Here is a 24,027-nt window from a genome sequence, read left to right as displayed (position 1 = left end):
CTCTCGGAGTCGATAACATATCTTTTATATAGGATGTTCCATATAACTTTTTTTGCACGATTTTTCAAATATGTACATATTAGCTTACAATAACCTGACAAAAAAAAAATACTTTAAATAAAAGTTTGATCACTTTTTAATTGGCTATACATTGTAATAAAACAAATGTTTAAAAAATGATTGTTTTTTTTTATTAACACGTTCCGTGTCATGTGTACCACCGGTGGTATACATACCATTTGACATATTTATTTAATGCACTGAAAATATATGTTTAAATCTGTAAAAGAATATTTTTCTATTAAAATATTGATGCATTATACAAAATGTAGTATAGAACAAAGCACATAAGTTTGTTTAATTGTTATATTTACAACAATTAATAATTACATGTAATGGTTGATTGTATTAAAGCAAAATTAAATGGCCTGAAAGACAAGTCAGATAAAAAAAAAAAAACTTGGCATTGAACATGTTAATGTGTTTTAAAGCTACCTTTATTTTTTTAAATGACACTTTGTATTTTTGACAGCACATATCAAAACGAATTCAATAACCTAGTATACTATGACTTTCGAATAGTCAATATGGTAATGCATGAGTCAGAAACGTTACTATCTTCGATAACTCACCCATTTTCCTCCTACTCCTTCTCTCTTTCTATCTCTTTTTACTTTTTTCACGCTAACACGCACTTTAGTATAGTGCTTGTTTTTTTTTCAATTCCTTTTTTGTCTTTTTCCAATACATTCCTTTTTGATCTGTCAAGGTTCATCGTTGTATCGGCAAAAGCTTTACCCAGGAAAGGCTTATTTTGATGAATAAACGTCGTGAGAGGAGGTGGCGAGGAAGGAAGGGAGACAGTATCTGATTTACTGGACCATAAATATCTCTAATCTGTACGAGACACGGGGCTACACCTTTCTCTTTCTCTCTCTCTCTCTCTCTCTCACTCTCTCTTACACTTTTGCGCGTCCGTAGTTTCAAACGTTCTGTCTCTCTCTTTCTCTGATGCTCTCTTTAACTGGCCTGGTTTTCCTTCCGCTTTCCATCCTTCATCCATTTACCGGCTAAAAAAGAGCACTGAATAACGAGTCAGCGAACAGCCGCATCCAGAAATTCCTAGATTTCCTCTCTCTCTCTCTCTCTTTCTCTCCCTTTTTATCTTTTTATCTTTTTTTTCTATCCTTATTCCTGTCTTTGTGTGTTTTTTCTTTAGCTTTTCTTATGCATAAATTGTATTTATTTTCTAACAAATAAATTGTTTCATCTTAATGTGATGCCAGAAAAATATTTTAATAATTATTAATGTTTATTTTATGTTTATAATAAATATTTCTTAGTATTATAATTAAATTTTTTATTTGTTGTTGTCGGTTTAATAAAATCTTATTATATTTTTCGTATTTTTTTTACTTTGAATTTTACTGTTGAATTGCAATACAGCACCATCTATCAAAAACTTACAGAACCTAAAGACTTAGATAACATAACCTATATAAATAATAAATATATTATATATAATATATAATATGTAATATTTAATATATAAATAACAGCACAAACAAAATAATACCATAATTAAAATTAAATACATAAAATAATAATACTCGAAAAAATATAAAAAGTAAGGTTAGTTATGTCATATGAAAATCTGAAACAAAAAACGTACGACGTGAATATATCGAAATAATTGAATTGTGATACAGTGCCATCTATCGAAAATTTCCAGTACTTAAAGACCTAGATAACCTCCAAATAATAAATCCTTAAATTAGCAATGAAAAATAGAAATAATCGCGATAAAAACTATTCTATGTACTAAATTGAAAAAATCAAACAAAATAAACAAAATTTCATTAAGATCGGTTTAAGAATTTTGAAGTTTATTGAAAACCAATGATATGACACGAAATCTTTATATATTAGGTGATTCGGAAAGTCGTTTCATTTTTCTTTTGTAAAAATGAAGATAATTTTTGCTTCGAGGTTAAACTTAAACCTTCCAGGTGGTCATTAATAGTTGAATTTGATAAATTTAACCTCTCATCTCATCTTATGTGTTATTATTTGTTGGTTTGCATCAACTAATGCCATTATTGCGTCAGGGTTGCGCGAACGAAACGACTTTCCGCACCACCTAATATAAAGATAGATGTCTTTGTTATTCAGAAACTATTTTAGTTCAATTTTTTTTTTCTGTGATACTTTAACGTTGATTTTCTTGAAGGAAAAGTAAAGATGGATATTATTCAAAATTCTTCTTTAAACGTTTCGTATCTCAATTCTCTTTTCTTATTCTCAGCCACATCTTTATGGACCATTTAAAATTCGTGCTCGTTCGCGAGCAGTAACGGGTTGGGATGATATCGGAGAATGAAATCGGTACTGAGATCACGAGTTTTCATTACGACGACCGAAACTATCTTACGATCTTTCCACCTGACGCCTTTCTTCCATGCCATTCTATTTCCCATCAAAGTCTGATTTCTTGATTATGATAATTAGATTAGATTAAAACAGATCAAATCTATTTTAAACTTTATAAATTGTATCGTATAAATTATCTGATGTAATATTGCTATAGAGAAAAATATTGTATTAGTAAATATTTCGATTAAATTTGATTCGACAATTTTTTGCTTTTTTATATAAATAATATTAAATGGATTGTTAATATTATGCATAGAAAATATTAATAAATTTTTTTTTTTAATTATAAATATTAGTATTATATTTTTATATTTGGATAATAAAGATTTATTAAGTTTTTTTTTTTTTATATATTTTGATGTATCAATTTGTTATAGGCAGAAAATTTGATGTTTTAAAATATTTTTGTGTTAGGTTTAAAACTTTTTTACATAAAACGAACAGATGTATAAGAAATGCATGTGAATTTTACTATTTGCACACAGTGTATGATAATGATGTTCAATTGTATAGAATTTGAACAAAAAATTCATTTATTCTCTGTCAAATTGGATTTTCATTTTGTAAGATTATTATTATAGAGAGTTTGTTAGAAATGTATATTATGTAACAATTCCTATAAATTCTTCTTTATTATTGGTACTTAGATTTGAAGACAAATTTTTATCTTTATTAAAAATCAACTTATTATTTTCATGAACTTCGTCTTACTTTGAAAACTATAGAAATTGTAAGAAGAATATCAGAGAAAGAGAGAGAGAGAGAGAGAGAGAGAGAGAGAGAGAGAAAGAGGTTGCTTACTCAACTAATCAGAGGTTTACATTTTGAAGTAAATCTACTTACCAATCGACTTATCAATCGACTTACCAATCAATTTCAAGCTTGTCACAGTATCGAACTTTAATTAAGCCCCCTTTTCATGTTGAATGTAATGCCATAGACGAGATATACAGAAGCACAGTCAAGGAATTTGTTAGCTAACTGGGACACACCACAGACAAGAAGATAGTCAAGCCAATTGGTGAAATACTTGTAACTGACCTCTGATTATGAACTTGGGTTGATTGACCTCTTGTCTAGTATTACGTTCAATAATTTGTTTAAACGTATTTTAAAATTAATTATTAAATCGAGAATTTTCACTTAGAGATGTGATATTTAAGTCTTATAAATATGAAATATTTTATCAAAGTTACCGATTTGCTAATAATCTCTACTTTTTTTTCTTTTACTTTTCATACCGATCTTTACATTTAATTATACCTGTAATATGTAATTATGAACTTAATTAGGGGAAAATTCGATAATTAACATTTGAAATTAAACGTTAGAGTATCATTAAAAATTCTTCTTTAAAATTTATATCCTAAATTTATCATTACTTTTAATTATGATATATTATATTTTAATTATATTAATTTACAAAGTTATATATATATATATATATATATATATATATATATATATATATATATATATATATATATATAAATAAAATAAATAAAATATAATAAAAATATATAATAAAATATTTTTTATTAATAATATTCGTTAGTTAGACGAATACAAAAATATGATTAATTATTACATAATTATTATTACAATATGTAAAAGAAAAATTTACATTATATTTGTTGTTATACGTAATGAAAATATTGAAATATTATATAAGTTTTTATACTTTGTATGATAATTTTGACGCGAATATCGATTAAACTGAAAAAATTATTTATTTAATTTGTAAAATCTGCACTAACGTTAAAAACATTTTCGTTATTTCGAAAAATAGCAATACCTGTTATTCGTGTCACGAGTAAATCGATGATTCGGATGAAACAAAAAAGTCCTTTTAAATCGTACCAATTGCCAATAAATGCTCGACTATTCATTCCTATAGTTCACACAGATACATACCCGTTACGTTTTCGAACAAAAAAGGGAACAATCCACAAACGAATTAATTTTACGAATCTTTCCAACAAATTCGTTCGTTAAAATTCATCCTCATTTCTTTTTTCATATATATATATATATTCTCGTTTTATTAAATAACTTATAAATTTTTTGTTTCATTTAAAATTTTTTTAATATGACAAAGGATATCAATTTAACTCATTTTACCATCAACATTTCGTTACATTTTTTTTTTTTTCATTAAATTTCTATTTAATATCACTTACACACACGTGCGCATGCACAGATAATAACTTTCATATAAATATATAATATTTAATTCAAATGAGAATTTATAATTTCTAAGCTATGTTTTATACACATTTGTTTGTTATATATACATAAAAAAAAAAAAACAAAATAAAAAAGAAATAAATAATGTATGGATATATCTTTTCCTTGGAATACAATTGTAGAGAAGTATAGTGGCACTACTCTCGTATCCTGTACCGTTTCCTACGAAAACAACATATACAAGAAAAAAAAAAAGAGATAAAGAAACAGAAAGAAAAGAATGACGACTTTTGCAAAATCGTAGATCGTTGTATATAGCATCCCTACTCTCCAGCCCTCTCTTTTTCTTATTCTTTCGTTTCGACGAATATTGGAAAAGACCGGAGACACGTAGTTTACTTTACGAGAACGATAGCAGGAAACAAACTGTTTATACGCATCGGAAAAGGAAATGAAAAAAGGTTTGAAATGTATCTGTATAGATATACATATACATATGTATGTGTATATTTCTCTCTTTTTCTTTAACACACATATACACAAATTTTCTCACTTTTTCATTCTCACACAACTCTCACTCTTTTACTCTTACTTACAATCAACTTTCTCTCTTTTTCTTGATTCTCTTATTTCCACACATTTTCTCACCCCCATACACACACATTCTTTCTTTTTCTTTTTCACTATATTTCTTTCTTTCTTTCTTTCTTACTCTAATTTGATCTGTCAGTATTTCTATCTTTATCTGATGTTTTCTTTTCTATCATGGACTTTCGATTTATATCATTCTGTCGCATCTCGATCAACGAGTTTTCTTTCTTTTCAAATACCCTTTTCCCAATTGCCATGGTTGAGTTCAGGGCTCGTATATAAGGATAAAGGGTAAAAGTATGGAGGAATGGTGGAGGCCGATTTCCGGAGATGACTTTCGTAAAGGACACTGTTACCTCGTATCACGATGATCGTTGAAAGAAAAATGCTACGACACTTAACGTTCATCGATTTTCTTATTTTTTTCTCTCTCTTTTATATATATATGTATATATTACGTCAATGTCTTCATCCATAACATTTTGAAATAAGATTGACGATGGTGTACGATAGAAAATTAAAAGTGAAAAGGAAAAGAAATTTTTTTTATTTTATTTTCTAATTAATTTGAGAGTTACACGCATTTTATTGAATGTTATTTTAATTATGTTACGTTAATTAAATTAATATAAGAATATATTAATAGTATATTAATATATACTATATTAGGGGTGCTCCGCCACGCGTTACTGTGGTTTACAATCGGTCTGATACACACGTCTTTAAGTCAACGAATTACCTTATACCGTCATCTGTTAGAATCTTATCGAACTAACAGAGATAATCATGACTCTTTGTTAATAAACAAATAATTCGCAATAAAATAATATTGCGATTATAAATTGAGATATAAACTATCCTATCTTTCAAATTGGATGAAACTGCACACAGTGTGCAAAATTTGATTAAAATCGGTTTAGTAGTTTAGGAGTACATTGCGGACAAACAATCTGACACGTAATTTTTATATATATATATATATATTATTCTAATTATTTATTTATTTTATTTTATTACACATATATTATTATATTTCTTTTTTATATTAATATTATAGTATACTGTAAATATACATATATACTTTATTTGAATTTATTTCTAAGAGAAAAATATAAAAAAGACGAAATAAGAATAATAAGTTAGTCATTATGTAGTTTAAGCGTAATAAAGTTGGAACGAAGCACGCGTAAATAGAGGAGAAAAGCACATTTGGACTTTCATAAAGTTGGTCAAAGGCAAATTCTTTGCTTTACTTTACTTTATCTTTCTCTCTCTCTCTCTCTCTCTCTTCCACTCTCTCTCTTTTTTTTTCTTTCAACCACTCATAAAGAAACATCCAAGAATCGTTGGAAAATTTTCGTAGAAGCTTCAAACGATTCTTTGGTACTTTGAAGAAAATATTTGAAAAGTTTTTTTCATCTTGTCATTTATGAAGTTATGAAATATTAGCAATGTAAACGATTTCAGAATGAAATATATTTCTATCTCTCTTTCTCTCATTCTCACTTCTTTTTCTTGTAAAATATCGAATTCCAGTGAATCGACGCAGGCAGGTTACATGAAAAAGACCGATCGTCCTTTAGAATGTCCTGTCTTCGTTGAACTCGTCCATTTTTCTGTCCAGTTCTAACACCAAGTAGAAATCGCAGTTAGCTAGAAGAGAAAACCTTGGAAAAGGTGTTACAACTACGATGACTAATCGTTTTGACTTGTCGCATGACGTCGTAAGCGACACAATGGCAATTTGTTCGAATAAAAATTGCTTTTAGTTTTACGCGATCTTGATCCACCTCCTCCTACTCCTCCTACTCCTCTTCCTCTTCCTCCTTCCCCTCATCCTCCTTCTTTTCTTGTTCGTCACCACCAATGCAAACTCTCATTTATATCCTCGATACGTTATCTCATAGTGTCGAGATAGTGAAGTAATAATCGATTTTATTTTAGTTTTCCTTTTTATTTTATTTTTTCTTTTTTTTTGTTTTTTTTTTTTCTTATTAACTTTCTTTCATACTTTTTTTCCTCGTCCTTTTTCATTGCACGAATCTTAGGATGGAGTGAAAAGTTTTAAGGATAAAGTTCACTCTCTCTCTTTTTCCTTGCGTTGGTTTATTTTACCCGACACCCTGCTGGTGATTGTTATTTGTTCAAAGATTTTTATTATTATTGGATATAATTTAATTTTATTATATTGAGGTATAAATATAAATATATTATTTATATATAATTTTATATAGATATAATTTGTACATTAAATGTAATTGAAAATATATCAAATATTATTTTCTATATAAGACATTTTTTTAAAACAAATATTTTATTTATTTAAAAGAGATGGATTAGAATATTTCTGTTTTTTCTTTTCTTTTTATTTTTCTTTTTTATTTTTATCGTGTTCTCTTCCATTATTACGCTTAAGAGTTGTACGTCAAAAATTTCCCCTTGGATATGACAAAGCTGGATAAAGAATTATTGAAAAAGTATCTCACATATGTGTGTGTCTGTGTGTGTGTGTGTGTGTATGTCTGTGTGAAGATTGACCTGAAGTTTTGAATAAAAACGACGAGAAGAGATATGACTTTTCTTGAAAATTCTCTTTCTCGTTTCCAACGTAAGATTCTTAAAATTTTTATAGTATCGTATCGTTGACAACGACATGCATACCGATACTTCGTGCAACGTTTTCTACATCTCATACTCCTCTTAAAAACCTTCTCCATCTCCTGTATTTGACTTCTCCTCTTTCTCCATTCTCTTTTTATTGAAGTGAAAATGTGACTAACAAATGTCATAAACGCATATAATCGTATTATTTTGAAATTCATCTTATCATGTTCGACGACGAATGAAATTATTTTATTGCCAACAATTTCAAAAGTGTTTATTTGAAATCTTTCATTTTATATATATATATGTTATTCCATTTAATATGACCAAACAAAATTGTTCGAAGAATAAATTATATATATTAAATTATTGATACAAGATACAATTTGTATATTTAGGAAGTAAATTAAATTTATATTTAAAAATTTGAATAGTATAACATGTTCTACGATTTAATATTTAACAACTTCACATTAATTATTAATACAAAAAGTAAAGTGTTTATTTGAAATCTTTCATATTATATATTTTTTGTGATAATATGAACAAAAAAATTGTATATTAAATTAGAGATACAAGATACAATTTATATCTAGAAAATAAATTAAATTTATATTTAAAAATATAATTATTATAACATACATATATATATATATATTATAACATATTCTATGATGTAATCAAAACAATACCAAATTATTCTAATATTCAACAAATTTACATCAATTATTAATACCAAAATAATAAAAAGCAACTAAAATCCACCAATATTTAATTATAAAGATTCGAAAACACAATTCAATGATAAATTCATGAGATTCCTACAAAAGATATTAAAACAAAACCATCGTTTCTCTTAATCGAATAGATTTAGATAACACGTAAAAGTTGTTATATATTTAAACAGAAATATAAGGATAAGAAGTAAGATAATAATAATAATAATAATAATAATAATACGTAGAAATAGTTAAGTTCTTGGACAGTAGCAATGTACATTTCGGAGAAAACATACATAGTTTGGAGGGTTGCGAGACCGCTTAATCGGTTCTTCCATTTACAAATGCAACAAACCGTTGTAGTCGTCGAAGTGTCGTCGTCTTCGCGAACGTGCTACGTAAAATCGCATTACCGTCTAGGAAGTGCTCGAATCTAGGGGAGTGGGGTGAAGGGTAGGGGTGAAACTCGGTATCACAAGGATTCTCTCTCGCTTTAGACGGAACCAACTCTTCTTCCCTAGAAAACGGAAACTCTCAACGTCTGCTGAGTTCTACGCGAATCGCTTATACGCAAGCCTTGAAAACGTCGTTCTCTTCTAAAAGAGGAAGAGAAGGAATGAAGAGAAGGGATAGTGGGATAGTAAGTGTGAGAGAAAGTGAGAAAGAACGGGGGGTAAAGGAAATGGAAATCAGCACACCACCATGATATGCATACACCCTTATACCGAGAATATGTGAATGAGAGGGAATGAGAAAGTAGGGTAGGAGGGGTGGGATTGAAAAGTAGGAGTGGGAGTCAAACACGATGATATGGATACACGCGTATAGGAAGAATATGTGAGTAAGAGAGAGAGAGAGAGAGAGGGGGGGGGAAACCGAGAACATTTCGTTTATATCCACATCCGAAAGCTTTCGTTTCGTACGAAGCACTCACTGCTCTTACGTATACTCAATGTACCTGAATTCAACGTGCTTGCAGTACTTCCTCTATTTTTTTCTCTTTATCTCTCTCCCTCTCTCTCTCTCTCTCTCATTCTGTCTCTTTTTTTCTTACTTGCGTTTATTATTCTTTATTTTATTTACTCTTACTCTCGGGGAAAAAAATTCAGGCTGTTTTTTTTCGGTTTACTTAGGAATTATTCTTTCGTTTAGTTGGTATTATTATAATTCGAATGTTAACGTTGTCGTCGTTCACGTTCATTAACTCGATTATTATTTTGTATTATTCATTTGTCGTACTTTGGTTAAAAATCTTTGGCTATAAAATGATCGTGATTCGTTGGTTGGATTTTCATTTATTGATAGGTTGCTTTTTTTTGTTACAATTTTTCTTCGTTATTCAAATATTTTTCACGTTTTCGTTTTATGGAAAAGCGAAGAGAATGTATTTTGCGCTTTATTTAAACATTCGAATCGTCTTTAAATGATAGAATTAAATGATAGATTTTAATTAGCAGCTACGACAATTCGATTAAGCAAACCATCAAGAAATCAATAATTAGGTGCAAATTAGTATTCTGACTTCAGATTATTTTCTTCTTTATTTTCTTATTCTTGATATTCTTTTATTATGCGATTTCGTATTTTCATAAAAAAAAATGACTAACCTGTTTTCTAGTTTGATTCTTTTTCTTTTTTTTTTTAAATATCATTTGGTATTTTTTATTTTGTCATTTTATTTCATAAATTTTAATAATTTCGTCAATCCAATAAATTCATGAATCCAAAATTCATTATTTACAAATCACGAATTAATTGACAAGTAATTTGTTTTGCTTTCCAACAAAATTATCTTCTCTTTTTCGAAATTAACCTTTTTTTTTTTTAAATTTGTGTTTGTATTTTTACCGACGAACGGTGAGTTTTATTCGTTCATTGTTTATTTCTTTCATTCTCTCATTCTTTCTCTGTTTTATTTTTATTATCAAGTATGTTCTACGTTCGTTTCGCTTAATTGCTTTCAATGATCTAACGATCACACTGACAATTAACAATTCATAATTCAAAAGTGAAAAATCACGTGTGACAAATGAAAAGTCAATTGGCGAATAATTTAATTTTAATTTTTGTTTTTATTCTTTTTTTTCGAATTTTTTTTTTGTTCAATTCTTTCTTTCCTTTCTCTCTCTCTCTCTTCCTAATGAATTATTTTTTATTCTTTATTTTTTTACTATTATCAGAAAAGTTCTATCTCACATCTTTCAGAATAAATAATTCATAATTCGTGAATTACAAATTAGTCAATTTAAATTTTGTCTTTTTTATTATTTTTGCGAATTAACACTTTTTTTTCAATTTGTTTGTTTTTAAATAAATAAACCGTATACATTGTTTCTTAAGTTTTATATTCTTTTCTAACATTTATACATTTATAATTTACTGTTTTCTTTCTTTAATTATTATCAAGTACATCCAATCCAATAATTTATTTCTCTCACAATTTACAATGAATAAATTACAAAACAATATACAAAAAAAAAAACCAAACAAAACAAATCAATTAAAAGTTTATCTTTCTTCATATAATATTTCTAAATTTCCTACCATTCTTTACCCACCCTCTCAATTTCATTATTTGTCTGTATTTGTTCCGTAAGAAGACGAGAAAAGGAGGAAGACTTTGTTTGTTCAGTTTGAATATAATCTTGTTCTATCTTTTTAGATTCTTCTTTTTATTTCTTTTTTTTTACTATTATCAAGTACGTCCCACCTCGTCGTTTGGTTCGATCGTTTCCGTCGGTCGAACGATCTCGCTCTTTTCTCGTACGGGGTCCAGTTAAGGATATGTGGTGGTGGTAGTAGTCGTAGTAGTAGTAGTATTAGTGTACCCGCCCCTACGTTCGATCGGCTTTTCGTTATCCGTCGTTGTAACGAGTATTCGAACAGCCGATATCAGCTTGTATATCTGGCAAGTACTTGCACTGTGTTCCACCCACCTCCTCCTCCTCCTCCTCCTCCTTCTATTCCTCTTCCTACTTCTCTTCAGAATCCCCCTCCTTTTACATTCTGAACCCTCATCTACACAACGTACCACGTATGTTTTACGTATACGTATACTTGTGTGTATACATGTGTATATATGTGTGTTTATATGTGTGTGTAGTTGGGAAACGAGGACAACGAGAGGACGCATAACGAGCCCATACAAAGAGATCGTAGATACCTGTTTCTCGTTTGATAGTATGTATTCATTTATATATATATATATGTATTTATGTATATATAAATATATATGTAAGTATACTTGTATATGTGTAGTCTCCGATCTAACACGTTTCCCTCCTTTTCTCTTTCGTATTTCTCCAAGAGAGAGAGAGAGAGAGAGAGAGGGATGATGAGGGTAAAATTACAATGGAAAGTACCCAGGTACAATTACTCTATTCGAGAAAATATCTTTCTATTCAGTGATCTGGACAAAAAAAAAAGAAAAAGAAAAGAAAAATGAATAGGTGATTCTTTGGTATCTGTTGTATTCTAGATTGCTTTCGTATCTCTTGACCTAAACATATTATCTTCGACGAAAGCGACACAAATTTTATATTATTGATCTGATCAATGTGTTTTTTATTCAAATTATTATTAAAATCATTGATGAATTTTTTCTCTATTATATATATTATTATTATTATTATTATTTGAATCTTTTAATAAATGTTTTATTTTTATTTTTGTCTTATCCACAAAATTTGACCTGTTCGAGATTAAAGTTAAGTTAAATATATTATTTAACTTAATTTAACTTTATTATTATTATTATTATATTTTATTTATATTATTATTTTTTATTATATTATTATTATTATTAGATTATAATTATTATTTATGTTATTATTATTATTATTTAACTTTATTAGGTTAAGTTAAATATATTAATTTAAAATATAATTAATTATATTTTTTTGGACAAAAATAATATTTATTCTATATAATATATAATATTATATTATAATAAATGTATATTATTAATATTTGAATTTAAATTAAATATATTAAATGAAGATATTAAATTAATAGAATTCATATGTATTTTTAATCATTTATAATAATGTATTAACACACATTACAAAATTATATCTGAAATATTGTATTATACATTATTTCTTTTTTTTTTTTTTTTAGATTAAATAATTTTAAGAAGAAATTTGATTGATTCGAAGAACTTTTTTTTTTGAACGAAAATAATATATTGGATTTTAAATTAATAGAACATTTTTTCTACGTATAAATTTTAGGAATAATATGAATGTAGTTAATTAAAATTCATTCATATTTGTATTTGTATTTTCAAAGAATATTTTTAATCAAATTTGACTACTACTATTTTTATAGATCTAATGAATGATATTTTCAATTGAATGTTAGAACAATAGATATAATATAATGTTTAGTGTTTGCTTAATTTCTTGAATAATTTAGCTCTCTGATTTTCTCTGTTTGATACAAAGGTTCTAACGATTAGTGTTGGATGATTCATCACATATGCAATTTATCGATATTGTGTTTAGAATCATGCGAAATATTATAGATAGAGCAATAGACGATTTAGAATAATTATTACATATCTAACGAGAAATCATACAATAGTTTATCATTAACTTTAAACGGTTCAGAGAGTTAGATATTCATCAATCATAATCAGTCAACTAAACAGCAATTAATCGAGTAGAATAAATTTCATCGGATATGATAAATAATATGTGTGTATTTCCAAGTATATTTTACAAAACATATACACACAAACAGATATACACTATATTCTATTTTTAAAAAGCGTTCATTAGTACTCTATTGACATTCAATTAGTTTCTTTTCTTTATTAAGATAAAAAAAAAAACATAAGTAGAAAATATTGGTTTACTTTATTTTGTTTATTCTATCAGAAATTTATCGTTCATATTTATATGGTCATATTTTTCCATGTATAATGTATGTTTTTTTATTTCAATTTTTCTTCAACAAATTTTTCGTTCGATAACCCAGATTGATGTTATATCATAATATTTAATAACAAGAAATGTGTGTGTGTGTGTGTGTGTATGTGTGTCATTATCATCTGATAACGAGTTTAAATCGATTTTATTTTATATTTCTGCATATGCATTATCAAATCTGACTTTTATATAATATAATGTTCTACACGATAATTAATATGAATTTAGAATAATATCATTTTGATATTATTCTCTATATATACATATATGTGGATATTAATAAATTAATAATCATTATTAATTTCAACTAAAATGGAGGATCAAACATACCGTATGTAATAGATAACTGAATGATAATGATGAATCAACGTGTATAACAGAATAATAATTAAATTCATTGAAATTTTGTAATGAAATAGCTTGTCTAGTATTAGACAAGTGACATTTTGAAGAACGACTTGAAATCGTATGGATGTTTATTATATCATTCAACGTAATTTAGAAATTCTATTTATCATTAATTTAATAGTTGACAAAATGTCGAGAAATATTAATAAACTTCTAATTCGAATTGAGGTATAAGAAAAGAAAAAACATTATTTTATTTATGACATAAATAATACGAAATGTATGAAATATATAATTTCGTGTAATGAAAAGAAACACAGTTATTTTTATCATTTCATTATTTAACGTCAATATATATAACAAATATTATAATTAAAATATTAAATGATTTATAATATTAATAATAATTTTATTTTAAATATAGAGAATAAATATTATTAATAAAATATAAAATTGAATATAAATATTAATAACATTAACAAACACAAAATCTAAAATTCAAGATTCGAAATTTTAATCCCTAAAGTGCTTTATCAAATTTATTAACCCTAAAAAATACAAAAAAATTAATCACTATATCATCTACTAAAATTTAATATACAAACTTTTATTTATTTTTTTTAATGTAAATAAAATAAAAAATTATTTAAAAAACAATATAGATAAATAATTGATTATGACGTGTAATAAAATTTGTAATACAAATTTTTTGTTTTATATCTTACACTTATTATCTAATAAAAAAAAAAAAAATAGTTGAGAAACGGAGGGAGTAGAGAGGTGAGGGAGGAAGGGGGAAGATAAAAGACGTTTTCCCTTTGTAACATCGAACCCTGTTAATTCTGGGATAAGGTTAAAGGTAGTTCCCAGGGAAGGCGAGCTTTTGCGTCGATCGCACGTGTTCGGTAACTCGGATTGATCGATATTGGTTGCCGCTTAAACGGGGATAACGCGTCACTAGTACAGTCCTGGTACACGTACAGTTAGGTGAGTCCAATCGCACGAACTAGAAGCTGTTGCAACGTGTAATATGTTCAACCGTGTGCGTGTATTACCGAAGTTCATCCATCTGACATTACGTACTGACGAACACGTCACTTTAATCTTAAACAAAATGAATATTTTCACAAATGTTTTTGAATTACTATACACAGTCATATAACTTTTCCTATTTTATTTTGTTATTTTTATAGACTAAACAATATAATAATTATTTATTGTTTTTATGTATTATTATTTGTTACAATTCAATGAGGTAGATTGTTGAAATATATTTTAATGAAATGATTTTGAAAAAATGAATTATTTCAATGAATGTACATAACCTCTACTATAAATTGTTGTTTTTCATTTGTTTTGTTTACTTTTTATTTGATTTTTGTTTGTTTGTTTGTTTTTTGAGATATTCGTTGGTTGATTTTCAATTGAAGTTACATTCCTTTAATATACGATAAAGATCATTGGAAATTCGCAATACTTTTGTTCAAGGGTCAATCGGTAAGCAACGTCCAACAGAACAATATGGCGGACATTACCGAAACGGTAATAGTTATTGCATCCGTTAACACATCGACGTTGAACCGTTCGCTAATGTTGCTTCTGCTACATTACCACGAGAAACCGCAGAAACGAGAATCAGCCTGTCGAGGATTAACATCTCCATGGTTGTTAAGAACATTCACTGCAGTTGGGTGTCTTCTCATTATGAACTCCTTTACAGATCGATTGTTATGGGATTCGCTTTACTCGAATTATGATTTTACACGTTTACTCCATCCTATTTGAACTTTACACTATTAAATTTATTTTCACCATAGTATTTATTTAATTAATATTTTTATCGTTTTTATGTGAAGGGAATGAATTAGAAATTACTTTTAGTTTCATTTATTGATTCATTCATGAATTAAAATGACTTATAATAAAATTTATTTATAATTTTATTAATAAATATTTTTATATATAAGATTTTCATTTATAAATAAATCAAATAATAAGTTATCAACACCCCTGTATCCAATCAAAAAATTATATTGTTGAATTGACAAGTTTTTAAACTCAATAATTAAATAAACTTATATAATAATAATTTTAATTTAATAAAAATTTATATAATAAAATAAATTTATAACAATAATATTTTATTTTTATTAAAACATGAGTTAATTTGTTTGAAACAAATTATTCCTATATTGAGTTCGCAAAACTTTTGAACTCATCCACGTGGGTATTAATTATTGGAGTATGCAACCCTACCCCTATTATAAATATTAACAATTTATTTATATAAATTCTCCACACACACATACACACACATTTATTTTTGAAACTTCTCTGAAATATTTTTTATTAAATAGTAAAAATAATAGTAACACATTTCTACATACAAGTATTACTATTATCGTTATCTCACTCGAGCATGTTAGACCTTTTACCATTGTAAATTTTCTTTCTTTATTTAGTCAGAACGTTGACGTAAGTTGTTTCTGCGTGATCATCGTCGTTCCGCCATTTTCCCTTGGAACGAGCACGATCGTTCCATCCCATCCTCTCACTGTTTCCCCGATGCTGGACGAGATCATTTTGCGTGCTCATCTCGCGTGACCTTTACGATAACTGCAACTGGCTTTGCTCAAAAAGGGAATTCTATTGGGTCCAAAGCGTATTTCCTGATCACGATACTACCCAAAAACTTTACCTACATGCATACGTTCCTTTTATTCTTAAAATAAAAGAAAAACAACTCAATCGTTCTTTTTTATTTTAAATATTATTTGCTAATACATAATTTTACTTTTTCATCGGAATTTAAGAATATTGAACAAAATTTGTGTATAGAAAATTCAAATTATTTGCAATCAGTTAGCCAAAGGATTAGCAGCGGAAATGAAATAAACCCGATTGGAAGATCGGTTATAAATATTGGTAAAAAATAATAATGATAGGAAAGGAATTACGAGAAAAAGTGGAATACCAATATCTACCTATTTAAGTACTCGATTATTTGATCTGATGTGATTTGACAGTAATAGGGAATAAATGTTTGCGTGGTCAGTGCAATGAAAGGGTAAAGAGAGAAAGAAATATGAATTGTTCATAGATGAAATGATCTAGAAAAATACGTGGATTGATGAAGAGAACAAATGAATGAAAGAGAGAGAGAGAGAGAAAGAGAGAGAGAGAATGAAAATGAAAATGAGAATGAGAATGAGAATGCGAGTGTAAATTAGAGAAAAAGAGAGATAGAAAGAGATAGCTCGTTAGTACGTGCTGAGTTCAAAACGTAAAGCTCGTACGTTTCGCGTTTAATGAAAATGTGTTTGCATGCACGTCCAGTATACACAATTGCAATGTACGTGTATGTATATATGTTTATTTGTGTATTTATGTGTGAATCTTCATACGTGACATACGTAAACGAGTGGTTGTAGTTCTTGGTCATCGCGACGGGATGCTGAGTTTTAACGTGTTGAGGAAAAATGAAAATTTATCGTACCGTCACGTAAATCCGGTATTCGTACGTGGAATTACGTCTCATTAAATAAGTTCGCTGTATAAAAGAGAAAGTATTGTGCGGGAGGATCGCGAGTTCGTTTCGAAAATGCTAAGCTTGCTTACTCGTAAATCCTTCACTTCTTTCTTTTGTTTTTTTGTTATTTTCTTCCGTTTGTACGAGTAGGTAATTGTGTATGTGTGTGTGGGAGTTTGTTTGTTTGTTTTAATTTTTTTTTATGCAACTTATTTCTCAGTCAAAAGTGAACTTTGAGATTCAGTCTGTTGGTTTTTTTTCTTTTTCATACCTTTTTTTCTTTTCCTCTCTCTCTCTCTCTCTTGTTCATCTCTTATTTGAACTCTCGTACTTTATCTCTACTGTTTATTTTTGACACCTCAAAATTAGAGGAGTTTGTTCTGTCTATTATCTCTTTTTCTTCTTCTTCTTCTTTATCTCTATATACCATTTGATAGGAATTTTTTAAGGAACATTAGTAGATAATATAAATATAAAAATATTCTATTTGATTTTATTTATTTCTTTTCATTATTATTTGATTGATTATTTAGTTACATATAAAAATATATAACTAAATAATAAATCAATTTACAATTGGTAATATTAGTTTAATTTAATGTCTGATGATATACGAATAATTCATATTATTTACAACTGTCTGATTGTATAGGAATAACTTGTACTACTTAAAACTGTCTGATCGTATAGAAATAATTCGTACTACTAAAACTGTCTGATCATATTCGAATAATTCGTACTACTTAAAACTGTTTGATCATATACGAGTTCGTACTACTTAAAACAGTCTGATCATATATAAATAATTCGTACTACTTACAACTGTCTGATCATATATAAATAATTCGTACTATTTACAACTGGCTGATCATATACGAGTTCGTACTACTTACAACTGGTTAATCAAATACGATTTCGTACTACTTATAACAACCTGACTATAAATCGAGACGAAAATCGTATTACCTAAATTGAATGAATTACATGAATACTTCGAACGATAACAAATAAATAATGAAAAATTTCAATAATTTTCTTATAATAAAAACAAAAAGAAGAAATGTAAAACAAAAGTGAAACAATTAATAAACTTAAATTATTATCAAAATGTAATCACATAGCAGCAGTAGCAGTATTAGCAGCAGCAACAGTAACATGGTAAAGTAACCACAACAAACGTTGGTAGAAATTTTGAACAACGTAGAAACAAATACATTGACGTGGTGACCAGAGGAGACTGAGGGGGGGGGCGGTAGCTGATAAAGTTCGTCGTTTAGGTACAATTCGAACGAATTCGTACGAATCGGTTGTTTCGAGATATCGTTTTCCGTGTATATCGTCCTGAACGAAGAGTGCGAGATAGTTAAGAGTAGGAGGAGGAGGTGGTGTTGTAGGAAGAGGTGGTGTAGAGATAGATAGAGAAGGTGGTGGAAGAAGAGGGTGGTATAGTCGGAGAATCAGTAGGATGAGAGGGGGAGAGTCCGAGCAATGGCATGTACTTTATGGTTGTGTAGAACACGCTACGGTTACGTTGTAACGTACTTGTTCGTCGCGCTTGTTACCGATAACTAATGTCGCACCCGCCCATTCGATAGTCCTGCACTCGATCGATCGATTGAACAAAAGACAGAGAGAGAGAGAGAGAGAGAGAGAGAGAGAGAGAGAGAGAGAGAGAGAGAAGGAGAGAGAGAAAGAGAATCCGTTTGGAGTTCGCATGGAAAGAGAAAGAGATCGATCGACCGAGCAAATTACGACGCGTGGAACGTTGAAACCGTTGTGTTACAGAACGGGTGGTGGATACCGAAGGGAGGAAGGAAAGGGTGGGTTGTAGGTACTACTACCAGAGGGGGTGGTCGCGTCAATTCCGCGCTTTCTGTCACAGTATCGTTCGGAAAATGGACAAAGCACGATGCAACCCTCGAAACATTAACGCTTTGTTCTACATCCGGACGATTTTGTACGAATTTTCTTTCCTTTTTTTCTTCTTTTTTTCTTTCTATTTGCTTTTTCTAAATTGATCGATTCTAGTTTTACTTCGTCGAGGAGATAGTTTCTTTTGTGATAGTACTATGGATTTAAAGTATTGTACTACACTGAGAATGTAAGAGAAGTGTAAACTTTTTGGTTTTTTCTCTTTTTTTTTTTGATAGGATAAATCATGTTTTGTTATCGAATATTATTTTTATTTTTTATATTCTTGCTGTTCGAATTTTTTCTCAATATTTAATTCACTAAAAAATGTTTCTTTTTTATTTGTTTCTTTTCATGATCGATAATATATCAAATAAAAAATTTTGAACACACATAAAAGCGTTGATTGTATCAGTTTGTATTATATATTATGTATACATACATACGTATATGTATGCAATTGTATAATTCTAAAGTATAGATCGAGATTTGGTTTATGCATTAGAAACGACTTACTTGACATCAATCGAATAAATTCTCATGAATACAAATGCATAAACGTACTCGTATATACGTTGACTATCAAAATTACACATTTTATCGAATTTTCACGTTCATTGTCCAATCTGACCTGATTATGATTGAAACAAAAGGATGATAATTAAAGTAAATATATTTGTCGAAGGTATTCTTCATAATGATCAAGCCCTTTTTCCCTTTTATCTCTTCTTTTTAAGTATCGTTGAGAATACATGTATGCAGGTTATTCAAATTTCGTATTAATAAGAAAAAATTGTATTCTATATTCTAACCTATTATTTTTTTTTATAAATAATATTTTTTACGATGCCTGTGTGGTTTTTTGTTAAATATTGTATAAATTAAAATTTATAAAAAATAAAAATTAATATTTATTATTATTGTTGATTATTTTGTTGGAATTTTTGATTGTTTCGTTTTGTCTTTATTTTTACGATACTGCACCGTTAAGTTTCACGCAGAAAGGAACTTTAGTTATGCTTGTTCGTGAAATGTCATTTTATCGGTTGTTAGTTGGAAAGAAAAAAAAAGAGAAAGAGAAATAGAGAAAGTGAAAGAGCTAACGTTCGTGTTTTATGGTCGTGAGTTATTACCCTTCTGGTAAGAGAATTTAGAGCTTCGCTCGTACTTCCTTCTCTCTCTCTCCCTCTCTTTCATTCTCTCTCACGTGTAGTAGTTTTTTTTTTTTTTTAAACTATAAGCTGTTATTACACTTCGATAAACTGGCAAAGCGACGTTTTTATCGTTTGTAATTAAATTTTTCTTTCTCTCTTTCCCAATCGTCGTGAATCGAATGATTACAAGAATTTGTGGATATTATTTTATAGAATGTAAAGACAATAACGATTCTTTTTGTTAAATGTTACAATCAATTTCCTTCCCCTATAAAAATGTGTTAATCTATTGTATATTTTACATACATACATTCTTTGTTAATTATAGTACAATATTATTTGCTTATACCGAATATATATCAAATTGAAAAATAAAATAATAATAAAATCTTTGAGTATATTTATTAACAAATAACAATATAATATAACAATAACATATATAATATAACAAAATAACAATATAACATATATATAATAATAATAATAATAATAAAATAAATGAAAATTTCAATATTATTTGATTTCTAAGTTACACTTTGTTGTAAAAAAAAAGAACAAAAAATTGAATAAACGAATTTCGTTGTAGAAATTGAACAATATAGAACAATAATAATGAATAAATAATGAAATAATCGCATGTATCAAAGTTCGATACAAATTTCTAATGAAAATTCATAGGTTTGGATAGTAAATCAATTATACAGGCCTAGTTTGAAGGCTGAATATCGATCAATTCTCAGAAAAGGGGATCATTTTCGTGATTATGGCTTTGTGTTTGATGTCTGCTCAATAAGCTTGAGCGAATTCAACGGTAGAAACACTATTAGTTTGAGCTTTTCAGTTGGAAGTTATTAATCGGGTCGGTTGTACGGACTTACTGTATATAATGCATATCGTACAGAGAATCGTATACGAGTAGAATTACAGAATTTTCTTTTTATTTCAAAGTAAATTTTCGATAGGATTTCTCTTAGTCAATCGATAAATCGCAAATGATTCTTTCCAATCTGTTATATATTATGAAGATTGAAGATACTTTGCTAAAGAAAACTTTTATCTCATTTATCATCTCACAGATGATAGATATTTGCATTCAATTTAGATTTCAATGAAGCATTTGACATAGTTTGAACAAATTAATTCGATTGTTTGCAAACGTTAGAATTAAATTGATTAAAATAAACGAATGAAAAAAAGAAAAAGAAAAATAATATTTACAAATAAGATGTAAAACTATTGTAAAATGAATTGTCGATTGAAAATGATCTCATGTGAATAAGAGAAAAAGAATGGAGGGGATATAGAAATAAACACAAAAGAAAACTAAGCGAATTTTGTCGGAGGAACGAACCACCACCAACGGAGAAAATGTGTTCAACACCTGGCATTGCTAGGGTAGAAAAATCTGTCAAAAGAAATAAATTTATAGCGTCGTAGAGACGGCGTTCGTGTCAGTAACAGGCATAACCCATCGTTCATTGTTTATTCGTGCGAGCAAATCCTGTTGTCAGGTGAACAGAACTGGTCTGTATAATCCTTCGTAACGATGTTACGTGGTCAGCTTGCTATTATTCTTTTTTTTTTTGTTTCTACCCTACCACCCCTCTTTTTTTTATATTTTTTAAACATTTTTTTTGCCATTGTTATTGTTATTTCGTTGTTTCATATTTATTTTGGGTTCTATTCGTGTAGTTTATTCATTTATCTATTTTGTTTTCAACAAGAACACCTCTATTCTTCGTCGACGAGACTAGTAAAACGTTCGAAAAGGTTCATGGGATGATTCAGAGTGACAAGGTAAAGCAGAGAGAGAGAGAGAGAGAGATAGAAAGGTAGAAGTGGTTTCGAGGTACAACCACCACAAACTCATTACGAAGCACCTGTACGAGACAGTAAGAGATTATTCGAAAGTTTTCTGTGTGCAAAGACATTGCTGATGAGAATACAGGGTGAAAGACGAAACAAAGAAAGAAAGGAAAGGAAGTTGGAAGGGTGTAAAACAAGTTTTACACAGTTTTGTCATTTGTTTCTTCTTTTTCTTTTTTTCTTTTTTGGTAGGGGGAATTATTCTTTTGGGTTCTTGTTGAACGAAGAAATGGATAGATAAGAAGGGTGAAAAGGAAAGGGAGGGAAAGAAAAGGACCATCGAAAAGTTGGAGGTTAAAGGTTGGTAGGGGTCAGATCGAATCTGACGATAGGATTCGTTAGAGCATCTAAACGCTTTCAGCAAAGCGAGATGTTCGACGAGAAAGGGCAAGAGGAGAAGAAAATAAGGGTGAACTCTCCGCGTTCCTTGCCCGAACTTCCGTTCAAATCGAATCACGCCGAATTTCGTGGTAACAATCTTCTATTTGAGTTGGTCCGGCCAACTGATTTCATACCGTTCGTCCTTCTCGTTACCGGAACCACGGTAACATCGAACTTACTTCGATAAATTCGATAAATTCAAGCTTGCCAGTAAAGAAAAGTATGATAAATGGATTGAATCATTTTTTTTTGTTTTTTTTTCTATTTTTCAAACTTATTCTAAACATATATATCTTTATATAGAAAAATTCAGTGTCATTTTATTGGTTTCCAATAAACTACGAAACTACTGAATCGATCTTAATGAAAAGTTTTTCATTTTACTTAAATATATTGGATTGTTTTTATCGTTAATTTTTTATTGCTAATTTAAGGTATTTTTTTATTTGGAGGTTATCTAGGTCTTTATGTACTGGAAGTTTTTAATAGATGGCGGTGTATTACAATTCAATTATTTCACGTTTTTTTTTCAGATTTCGATATGACATAACTAACCTTACTTTTAATATATTTTCGTGTATTATTATTTTATGTATTCAATTATAGTTGTGGTATTATTTTGCATGTTTTTATTTATATATTATATAATTTAAAATATTTATATTGTTTTATGTTTAATTTGAAGTCTCTTAAATTATTATTAGTGAATATTGATTGATACTTTAAGTTTTCAATAGATGGTGCTGTATTACAATTCAATTATTTTACGTTTTTTAACCTTATGTTATATGCGTTGTTATAATTTACTAAATAGTTTAGAATTATATTATTTAATTATTAGACAAAATCATTACAAAAAATTGTATATCATTGAGTAGTTTAATGAATTATTGAATAGAATTTAAAGTAACAATAAAGGTTGAACTCTGATATCATAACAAACACTATATTATTCCATTGTAAATGGAAGAATTGAAAGGAAGAATCTCTGTAGATTTTGAGTATTTATTTTTTCCTTTAAAACATCGATTTTCTCTTCTAGACTTACTCGTTTAACTGTTCCTGACAATACCTTTCGTGTTTCCTACAAAACCTTTCTCCTAAGATCGTCTGTCTTCGACAACGCCAAGTTCCTAACTTGGATTTATTATTCTTGGCTCCTTCGTTTAGGAGTCGTCATCGAGAAGTAGTTTTAAAGTGCAAAAGAACCTTTTCTCTCTTTTTTTTTTTTTTCAATCCTTTTTTTCTCCCTCTCTTGAGTATTGCTTGTTAATACTATGAAAAATTAATAGGATAACTTTTTTCAGGACACTCATTGAAAGCACATTTCCCATTGATCTTTGTCCAATGACACTTTTTCACACACTTTCTCT

The 24,027-nt window shown here is 28.4% G+C and overlaps 1 protein-coding gene across 8 annotated transcripts in view; it reads left to right on the top strand.

Annotated features, from left to right (window-relative positions):
* LOC107066108 (defective proboscis extension response 14) overlaps positions 1–24,027 on the top strand; it is a 243,895-nt gene that overhangs the window by 67,072 nt on the left and 152,796 nt on the right. For 6 of the 8 annotated variants that reach the window (XM_089177430.1, XM_089177428.1, XM_089177427.1 and 3 more), the window contains one exon: positions 11,638–11,714. The exons of the other annotated variants lie outside the window; for them this stretch is intronic. The gene's annotated coding sequence lies outside the window, so the exon portion shown is untranslated. The remainder of the gene's footprint in view (positions 1–11,637; positions 11,715–24,027) is intronic. 8 annotated transcript variants of the gene reach the window in all.

This window comes from Polistes dominula, unplaced genomic scaffold (assembly GCF_049000335.1).
Source record: "Polistes dominula isolate Pdom_NZ unplaced genomic scaffold, Pdom_raw_medaka contig_20, whole genome shotgun sequence".
NCBI classification, from domain to species: Eukaryota; Metazoa; Arthropoda; class Insecta; order Hymenoptera; family Vespidae; genus Polistes; species Polistes dominula.
Note: the sequence above shows the minus strand (reverse complement) of the source record. Positions and strands in the feature narration are given on the sequence as shown.